Source organism: Podarcis erhardii (assembly GCF_964252035.2).
Source record: "Podarcis erhardii genome assembly, chromosome: 9".
Classification (NCBI taxonomy): domain Eukaryota; kingdom Metazoa; phylum Chordata; class Lepidosauria; order Squamata; family Lacertidae; genus Podarcis; species Podarcis erhardii.
In genome coordinates, this window is record NC_138512.1 from 26,617,202 (window position 1) to 26,626,793 (window position 9,592).

Here is a 9,592-nt window from a genome sequence, read left to right on the forward strand (position 1 = left end):
TTCCCCTGCACCTGGTTAAAACTTGTGTTGTTTCATCATTTAGTGGTTTTAGCTATCATTTTTAAGGCTTAACATTTAGGCAGTGGAGCTTTGAAAAAGCTTTTTAAAAATCATGAGTCATTCATTGCCCTGCTAAATATTATTTTTGTAAGCTGGGGAAAACTGAAAACAAATTAAATAAAGAAAATTTAAGAAAATCTGAATATACCAATGGGAAAAAGATACAAAGGTGCATTTTGCAACAATAACACAATACACTATTTAGTCTTCATTTGTAAAAAAAAAAAAAAAAAAAAAAAGGTTCAGTAAAAACATAAAGCACATTAAATGTCAGTCTTTTTTATTAGGAGGAAACCTGAGCTTTTCAAATATTGTCACCAATTTAGTTACGGCTACTCTCATTTCTTTCTCCACATCAAATCCTGAGCTGTATTTGCTTTTTATAACTGCCATGGCTGGAAACCCAGACTCACATAGATGGGATGTTGCAAAATTAATTATTATCTTCAGGGCTTTGTTACTCAATGTTGGGAACTCTTTACTGAAGTCCAAAATTTTGGCACTAGGGTGTCTATAAGCCTTGCTTTTAGTGAAGCATCTGATAAAAGTTGTATCAGTTCCTCCTCTTCTACAGTATTAAACATGGAGGATCAGTACCAAAGGGATCTTGAAACTGAAACCTGTCACCATTTTCAAAAAAGTACTTATCAAAATGGGCACTGAGATGAGCTAAATGTCCACCAATTAGTGAAATAGCATCTCTCTTGCTGTAGAACTGGGAAGCAGTCCATTCCTCCTCCTTCAGTTTTTCTCTTCCAAAGAAGAAGTTTATTTTCAAAGGCCAAAACTTTACAAGTGAGTCTAAGCAAATGAGTTTCGCTCCCTTGTGAAGAGTTATTCAACAAGTCCAGCTTTTTGAAAATATCAGAGATAGGCAACTTTTAGCAAGAAGTCTGCCTCCAGAAAACACTTAGCACTGGAATGGTTTTCTTGGTCAAGGTAAGAATAGACTTCTTGAGTAACTTCAAGAACAACAGTTAATACATTTCCTCAGGAAAGCCATCAAGTACGACTGTAAAATAGAAGAGCCGTATGGTCAGTGGCCATCTCAACACATTTTATTGACACATCTAGCTTTCTAAGGTTGAGTTTGGATGAAGTTAACCACATCTAGCACTCTTTGAAGGACTTTGTTCAAATCAGCACTCAAATGCTGAGAAGCAAGTTCTTCCTTATGGGTAGTATGATGTGTATAAACTGCATCAGGGGCTCAGCTGAGAATGAGTGCTTTTAGGCCATTGTAACAGCCTGCCACAGAATGAGCACCATCAGTGCGCACACCGACAGAATGAGCCCCGTCTATTTTATTTACTGTCATGAAGTTGTCCACAATTCCAAACAAATCTTTGCCTGCTACTCCTACATTTATGTCCTTACCAAAAAATATCTTCCACCATTTCCTTTAGATCATCATCAAACCGCACATAACAGGTTAGAGATTGCTATCAGTGGACACATCGAACTGCAAACCAAAGTCCTTCCTCCTCATTTTTTCTAAAAGCTGCTCATTAAGACCCTCTCCTAAATCTTGAATTTGGTGGCCGATTGCATTGTCAGAGGATACTCCAACCATAGTAGACACCATACCAATAGTGTTCTTCTGCTATTGTATGGGTTTCTTACATTTTGCAACCTGGTAGGTTACTTTATAGGATGCTAAAAAGCTTTACTAAAGGATGGTAACCTGTTTATTAAATACTGATTATTTCACCTGACTTAGTTTTCTAGAGAAATATTCCATTGGTTTACCCACATCATTCTTATAAACACTTTCTAAGTGGTGTTTCATTTTGCAAGGCAACATGCATTCAATAGGGAGTATTTTCAAATACAAAACACACTGTGGGTGCTCTTCATTGTTCACACTAATGAAACCAAAATACAAATAACTTTCATCTTGTTTTCTGTATTTGCGGCTCCTTTCTTCATCAACTTCTTCTTTGTCATCCTCAACAAGTTGTTGCTTTTTACTAGTACAGTGGTGCCTCGCAAGACGAAATTAATTCGTTCTGCGAGTTTTTTCGTCTTGCGAAGCACGGATTCCCATAGGAATGCATTGAAAATCAATTAATGCGTTCCTATGGTCAAAAAAAGTCCAAACAAAGCCAAATTTGGTACAAAAAGAGTTTATTAAGTGCTCTTTAAAGTCACACATACTGTAAAGAGCATTTCAAAAACTGAAGGAACAATAATTTAAATTTCTAAACATGACAGAAAAGCATTTAAAAATCACCAAAGTGTACAGTACTGTACATACATTTTCTAAGACTCTGGGGGACAACTCGAAGAAGGTTCCTCTTACACTCTTTGCTTCTTGCTGAAGAACCTGTCCATGGTCTGCTGCTTCACCCGCCTTTTCAGCACCTCCCTGAAAGACGACATGACCGTCGTATCAAAAGTGTTCCCAAGGTCACGTGTCAGGTCCTTGTCAGGGTGGTACTGTTCTGCAAAAGCCTGCACATCTTTCCACTTCTGGCAAATGTTCCTCAGTCCTTTGGAGGACAGCCGTTCCTCAGCTGCTTCCTCTTCCAGCAAGGCCCGCTCCTGCGCAGCCTCTGCCTGCAGTTCGACCAGCTCCTGGGTGGTCAGCTCATGGTCGTGCTCCTCCACCAGCTCGCAGACGTCCTCCTCTGTGACCTCCAGGCCCATGGTCCTCCCCAAGGAAACAATGTCCTGCACCACTGTTGACTCTGGTGCATCAGAGTCACTTGGTGCCACACAGTCTGGCCACAGGCTGCGCCAAGCGCAATTCAAATTTCTCTGGCTGATCCCGTTCCAGGCCGTGGTGATAATCTTCAAGCAGATGACGATGTCGAAGTGGTTCTTCCAGAATTCCCGCAGGGTGATGTTGGTGCAATCAGTCACCTCAAAGCATCGCCTGAAAAGCTCCTTGGTGTAGTTTTTTTTGAAACTGGCGATGAGCTGCTGATCCATCGGCTGGAGCAGTGGCGTGGTGTTAGGCGGCAGGAACATGATGTTGATGAAGCTGAACTCCTCCAACAAGTCCTCCTTAAGGCCTTTAGGATGAGCAGGAGCATTGTCCATCAGAAGCAAAGCCTTCAGTGGCAGGTCATTGTCCAGCAGGTACTGTTTGACAGCAGGGCCAAAAGCAAGATTGACCCAGTCCACAAACAGCACACGTGTGACCCGAGCCTTACTGTTGGATCGCCACATGACACTCAGCTGCTCCTTGTCGACCTTGTGTTTCTTGAAGGCCTGTGGGTTCTCAGAGTCATACACCAGCAGGGGCTTGATCTTCAGGTCGCCGCTTGCGTTGGCACAGAAGAGCAGGGTCAGACGGTCCATCATGGGCTTGTGGCCAGGCAGCCTGGCCTCCTCCTGAGTGATGAAAGTCCTTTTGGGCATCCTCTTCCAAAACAGCCCGGTCTCGTCGCAGTTGAAGACCTGCTGTGGAACGTAGCCCTCCGTCGTCACAACCTCCAGGAACTTGGCTGCAAAGTCGTCAGCCAAACTAAAGAATCTTTCCATATTGCTGTTTTAATTTAAGCGTGAGACCCGGGTGCAAGAAACTCTGGAAGTAGAAAAAAGTAGCACAGGAGGAAACGTTAGGCTAAAACAGACATCAGTTGGCTATACTTATGGGCATAAGTGAATGCCATCAGTGTTGACACCTGCCTTGATTTTACAGCTTTATTTTTTGTATTGTTATCCATTTTGGCCAATGGGCGAGTGGCGGCTGCGTGTGGCCGAGGTTTGCTGCTGCCGCCTGTGCCACCGCCGCTCTGCTAAACGCGGCTCCTGTGCTTGCCCTTGCGAGTAGCAGAGGCTGTTGGAGGAGGAGCTCACCCCAAAAAAAGCCTGCCGACCCCTGTGAAAAGGTTGTTCAACCCCCAAAGGGGTCGCGAGCCACAGGTTGAGAACCGCTGCATTTCTTGTACACTGAAGACAAGAGCAAGATGCATTTTGGCCACTAGGAGGCACTGCCGTTAACACAAAAGAAAGATTTGGTGCCTTCTTAGTGGGCTTCCCCTTGTTAGCAAGGTTGGTGGGTCGCTTTCTGTCCTCTCGTAGGAGAAAGTACAGAGGAACAGAAAGAATCTGAAATTGATCAAAGGCTTGTGTTGGGGTTATACTTGTAACAAAATAACAACTAAATTCAATTTGTAATTATCGTCTGAATAAACTACTTTTAATATACCAAACATGGTAATGCTATGGCAAACAAATTTATATAGTGGTCCCTTGGCTGTTTCGGTTACAGACTCCGCTAACTTGGAAGTAGTACCTTGGGTTAAGAACTTTGTCCCAGGATGGGAACAAAAATCATTTGCTGGTGGCGTGGCAGCAGCAGGAGGCCCCATTAGCTAAAGTGGTACCTCAGGTTAAGAGCAGACCTCTGGAATGAATTAAGTTTGTAACCCGAGGTACCACTGTAAAATAAAACTTTTGTTTCTCAAGTAACAAAGTAACTTGATTTGTAAAGGGTGATGGCGTGGGCAGAAGGACTATGTATTTTTCAAAAAACAAACAAACCCAAAAACCCCAACCCAATATTTTTTGTTTTCTCACATGGTTTCAAAATTTCTCTAGTGTGGGGCATGAACGGGGAGGGGAAAGTTCCACTGCACAAACAGAAATCATTGTTCTTACAGGCTACTGCATTGTGCCTCTTCTTTACTTGGTAATGAAATGTCAGCCAGAGGAATGAATCTTCCCTTGCCACACCTGCAGTTTCTACAGAACCATCTATAATCCATTCATCTGCAGCTGTTCATAGTACTCACCCAGATGCTTGGTCTTCCTAGTTGTCAGGGATGCTCGAAGCTCTGGATAACCGCCCAGGCATCTCCTAAAAGAATATATCCATTACATCCTAAAAAGTTTTACATGTACCTAACTATCAAGAAAGTACAAAATCCATGGGCCGATGAGCAAGATAGATCATTGTATCACAGTAGACATTTAATAAGTATTTTCTTATGTTTGTTCCTCCCGACAGGATCCAGAGGAAAGTTGCGTTCTCGCCTCTGGGTTTAAGAGAGAATTACTCTACCCCTTTGTGTTGGCCACTTAAAGCACCACCAGCCTTAAGAGGGCAAAGCTAAAAAGGGGGAAATCTAGTGCCTGCAACTCCAAAGACTTTGACTCCAAAATACTTAGTTCACACATTGACGTTTATCACTTGGCAACTACTAAATCCACTGATCTGCAAACATTCACGCCAAATCAAGAAACAGACCAAACCATTTAAGCACAATGCTTTTCAGATTCATCAGTTGCTGTATTAGACCCTTTTCCTTTAAATCCTTCCTACTCACAAATCTGGAGGGATGCGGATGGTGCTGTGGGTTAAACCACAGAGCCTAGAACTTGCCAATCAGAAGGTTGGTGGTTCTAATCCCCATGAGGTGGCGAGCTCCAGTTGCTCGGTCCCTGCTCCTGCCAACTTAGCAGTTCGAAAGCATGTCAAAGTGCAAGTAGATAAATAGGTCTGCAGTGCAAGTAGATAAATAGGTCTGCATTTCCGTGCGCTGCTCTGGTTTGCCAGAAGCGGCTTAGTCATGCTGGCCACATGACCCGGAAACTGTACGCCAGGTCCCTCGGCCAATAAAGCGAGATGAGCGCCACAACCCCAGTTGGTCACAACTGGACCTATGGTCAAGGGTCCCTTTACCTTTACCTTACAAATCTAGCATTGTTTCTTTGTTTTTTATTAATCAGCCCATGTTCTGACCCTGCATCTCCTACACAGGAATAAAGCTGCACTTTATCTCACTTAGCATTTTGTGCAACACTGGTACAGTGGTGCCTCGCAAGACGAAATTAATCCGTTCCGCGAGTCTCTTCGCCTAGCGGTTTTTTCGTCTTGCGAAGCAAGCCCATTGACGGCTTAGCGAATAAGCAGATAAGCGGCTTAGCGGCTTAGAAAAAGGGGGGGGGGAACCCCACAGGAACTCACAAGACATTTTCGTCTTGCGAAGCAAGCCCATAGGAAATTTGTTTTGCGAAGCACCTCCAAAACGGAAAACTCTTTCGTCTAGCGGGTTTTTCGTCTTGCGAGGCATTAGTCTTGCAGGGCACCACTGTACAAGTTACTGGCCATAAGCAAGTAGTCTCAAGCAATGATTATCTAGCACCATCAAATTACATGACACTTAAGAGAACTGTGCAAAAAACAGGTTGCTGGTAGGCAGTACTTTGAGAGGCCAGAGATGCGTACATGCATATGCAATACGCAGCAAGGGGTTAGGGGCCAATGACTTATTGGAAAAATGGGTGGTACAGAGGAAGGATTTGAAGTAACATGCAGGCATCCTTGGATAAGTTACAGACATCAAGGACAGCAAGGAAACATAGGTAGAATTGTTTAGAAGAGAGCTTTGTAAGACAGCACTGGAGGGGAAAGAATCACAGGCAGTGTTGTAATTGAAAATGAGGTCAAAAAGTAGACCGAGGCAAGGCCACTGAGTTTTAAGTAAGGCACTTGGGATGGATGCAAAATAGAATGAAAAGTTAGTGCAAGGGGCTCACTGCAAGCTCTGGGGCCAAGAAACAGATTCAAATGATCTAAAGAAAGGCTTGTCATTAATTCTTACCTTCTACCTAAAGGAATATTGCTTCCAGCTTGTTCAGTTACCGAACACTTTGTGGCAGGCCTTGCGGGTAAGATGACAAGGCTTTTGCTTTTACTGGAACATACCTGCAACAGAAGAATTAGTTAACTGGCTACTTTTGTTACTATGGCTTTTGAAGAACACAAAGCTAGCAGCAAATGTTTCAACCTTGTAAAGTCAAGGCAACTGTACCAAATTTTGTCATAACATGTATCAAAAGCCCAATAATCTGAAGAATTGCAACACTGGTTTTTCATCATGTCACTGCTTGTAGATCAAATTAGGGGGAATGCACAATGGGAATACTACTATCGAGATTTATTGCTTTCTTCCCAATGCTAGCAACCAAAAGGTTCTGGGCAGGTGTGTGTTTTAAATTTGAATTCCTGTAGCATTCAAGCAGCATTTTCTGTCAGTTTTTGTAGTTCCAGAGCACTATCCTGACCCTCAAGTTCTACTCTAGAGACTCATACTGCAGAGTGAACATTGTGAGAAGATGCCACAAATGGTTCCTTGTTCCCCAATATCCTCATACAACATATTTTTTAGGACCCATCCTATTTTTTATGATTGGAAACTGTGTTTTAATGCTGTAACCTGCCCTGGAACATTAGGGTGAAGGGTTGGGAATGAATGAAGAATATTTATTATTTCTATTGGTCCAGTGTGATGGATGTTTATAGGGTTAACAAAACGTAAGAGAGAGAAGACATGATTCTATGTGAGGAGAGAAAGAACTCAAAATATTTTTATGGCAACAAAATTTGCAATTTTGTTTTTTTTTTTAAAAAAAAATGTGTTTCTTTTTCAATGCCCAGAAAAATTGTCTGAAGGTACCTGATGTAGTTCCAGCAGCTGTAAGCAGGCCTGGCTGTATATAAAGGCCACTCTGAAAGGTTTTTTTAAAAAAATAAAAGTTTTTATTAGTTTTCTACATTATACATATGATACCATACCAAAAGTTTATCACAAATTATATATTATGGGCTTCCTTCAGCTTATCTGCCAATCATCTGTAATTAAATTTTAGTTACGCATTTCCTAAATTTAATACTGCCTTTTTATATACCTTCCCAATCTTATTTCACTCTGAACGTTTTTTGGGGCAAAGCAGGGTATAAGGCTGTGTGTGCACTGTGCATCTAAAGCACATTTCCTCCCTCAAATAATTTTGGGTACTGCAGCTTTTTAAGGGCTGCTGGGAATTACAACTCTGTAAGGGGTAAACCACAACGCTCAAACCCCCTTGAGTGTGCTTTTAAAGTACAGTACATATGCAGCCCAAGCATAAAATACAAGGGGACATTGCCAGGCTTTCACGCCCAACTCTTAACTTATTTGCACAGCAAAATTAACTCTTGCTGAGCAGTGAAAGACAAGCCATTCAAACGTGGATACTAGTTAGCCCTTTAATCTGTTTCATCCTCTTTCGCCTGTATTTCACAGGCTATGAAATCCTGCATTGGGGGGGGGGCTGGACTAGATGAGCTTTGGGGATCCCTTCCAACTCTACAATTTAGGCCGGTGACTGAATGCATGGGTTCAACGACACCCTTTTTTTAAGTGCTCTTTCTTGAATGAAGCTGGGAAACTTAAGGGGGTGCGGGGCATCTATTTTTGGGCCTGCCACCCACCCACCCCTCCAAACCACGGGCGTCAATCCAGCGCCACAGACAGTTGCACACCGAAATGGCCCTTCCCGGGCCAAGCAGGAGCTCCAGCACGTGTCTCTCACGACAGGATCCGGAAGCAGAGGGCGGCAGCCCTGCGCCGGGTTTCAGTGAGAGGGATCCTCTGCCCCCCTGTGTTGACCACCTCAAGCACGGGACGCTTATGGTGCGCAATGTTTAAGGGGCTCCGCGGGGGAAAGTCCACTTTCAAGGCCAGCTCCACCTCGCACGCGGCCATGCTTACCTCCAACCTCGGTAGGCCCAGCAGCGCCAAACCACCCCGACCAACCAGCCCAGCAGCGGAAAGGGCGCAAAAGGGGGCAAGCGCGCCTTCAGCGGGTTTATATAGCGAGCGGGCAAAGCCGATCGCGCGAGACTTAGGGCCCGGGGCGCGCGCAAGGGATGAGAACGGCGCGAGCGGTGGGGGGTGGGGTGGGAAGAGAGAGGATTCGTCCACTCCAGGCAAGCGCCTCTTCTGGCTGCGTCGCTGATTGGTGGAGAGGAGAAGGCACGTGACTTATCTGAAAGAGAAGGCGGGATTGGCGAGGGAGGTGGGCTAAGCAATAGGCATAGAATGCTAGAATGCATAGCTGTCAACTTTACCCCTTTCTTGCCAGGAATCCTATTCGGAATAAGGGCATTTCCCTTTTAAAAAAAGGGAAGAGTTGACAGCTATGTAGAATGGGAGAGGTTGGAAGGGGTCCCTGAGGGTCATCCAGTCCAACCCCCTTTTAACGCAGGGAACTCGGTCAAACAGGACAGGTGGCCATCCAACCTCTGTGGAAATGGAAAAGGGAGCAGGCGCTTCTTGCGTGAAGAGGGAAGGGAGATGCTGTCCGTTCTCTGCGCATTGCAGGAGGATAAATATGAAGAGACGGTGGCTTGCAGTCGCCCTGCCGTGTAGCCCGCGACTGGTTTCCCCCTCGTGGCATTGGGGAGGTGGGGGTTGCAGTTCGCTTTGCATTGTGCTATTTGATGCGCAGGTTTGGCCCACGAAATAAGTGGAACTGCAGCGTAACAGTACAAGGTGTTACTTTGTTACAAGCGCCGCCATTTCTAGTTGCAGTTTAGAGCTGCGGGAGAGTTGGGCTTCCGCCTATTGCTCTCTGTTGGGTATCTGGTTTCCGCAAAGGCTGGATCAAGCAGCCTTGCTAGTACAGTCCAGTGGTACCTCGGGTTAAGTACTTAATTCATTCCGGAGGTCCGTTCTTAACCTGAAACTGTTCTTAACCTGAAGCACCACTTTAGCTAATGGGGCCTCCTGCTGCTGCCGCGCCGCCGGAGCAC

General features: G+C 44.6%; 1 long non-coding RNA gene across 1 annotated transcript; it reads right to left on the minus strand.

The window, feature by feature from the left end:
• Window positions 1–874: 874 nt before the first annotated feature.
• On the minus strand, window positions 875–1,246 carry LOC309349690. Its single transcript, XR_014160085.1, has 2 exons — window positions 1,114–1,246; window positions 875–1,049 (listed from the first exon to the last, which is right to left on the minus strand). It is a non-coding gene; the product is annotated as an uncharacterized lncRNA (long non-coding RNA).
• Between the last annotated feature and the right edge of the window lie 8,346 nt (window positions 1,247–9,592).